Raw genomic sequence first — 639 nt, forward strand, 5'->3', positions numbered from 1 at the left:
TACCATCCCCCGTGTGTAACTGGCCCACAGTCAGTCAGTAGACGGTGGGTCCAGGATCTGAACCCAGGCTACCTGGCTCTACTCTCCACTCTCACTCCAAGGTCAACACCAAAATGCTAGCCCTACTTATCCCTAGGTAGGAGAATTAGAAGTAACTATTAGAAGTAACTATTCAGTTTATTTAATACACAGTATTTTTCTGTATCTACCAAACTTTGAGCTCACTAAAACCAATCCAAATAGACTGAAATCACTTCCCTTTCTGACAGGATTGAAAGGAAGTAGCACAGAAACCATGAACAAACATTGCAGTGACCTGGTTCCCTTGGGAGACCAGCAGGGCACCCAAGATGCTCCTGAGAACAAAGCACCTTTCCCCAAAGGGCCTCTAGGAGACCAGGCTGTTTCCCGGGGCCACACCCTCACTGCTGCACGAGAGCAGCCTCCACACTACTGACATCGGGGTCGGGTAATTCTCTGTTGAGGAAGGCTCTTCTGTGCACCACGGGACATTCTGGAGCACCCTTGGCCTCTACCTACTAGAAACTAGTAGCACACCACCTCCCTCTCCACCGGCTGTGACAACTAAAAGTGTCTCCAGACATTGCCCAATGCCCCCTGGGAGGCAAAATCATTCCT

At 49.8% G+C, this 639-nt stretch overlaps 1 pseudogene; it reads right to left on the reverse strand.

The window, feature by feature from the left end:
* Positions 1-422: 422 nt before the first annotated feature.
* Positions 423-639, reverse strand: part of LOC102498712 (voltage-dependent anion-selective channel protein 2 pseudogene) — a 50,542-nt pseudogene continuing 50,325 nt past the window's right edge.

Source organism: Tupaia chinensis, unplaced genomic scaffold, assembly GCF_000334495.1.
Source record: "Tupaia chinensis unplaced genomic scaffold, TupChi_1.0 Scaffold000146_1, whole genome shotgun sequence".
NCBI lineage: Eukaryota > Metazoa > Chordata > Mammalia > Scandentia > Tupaiidae > Tupaia > Tupaia belangeri.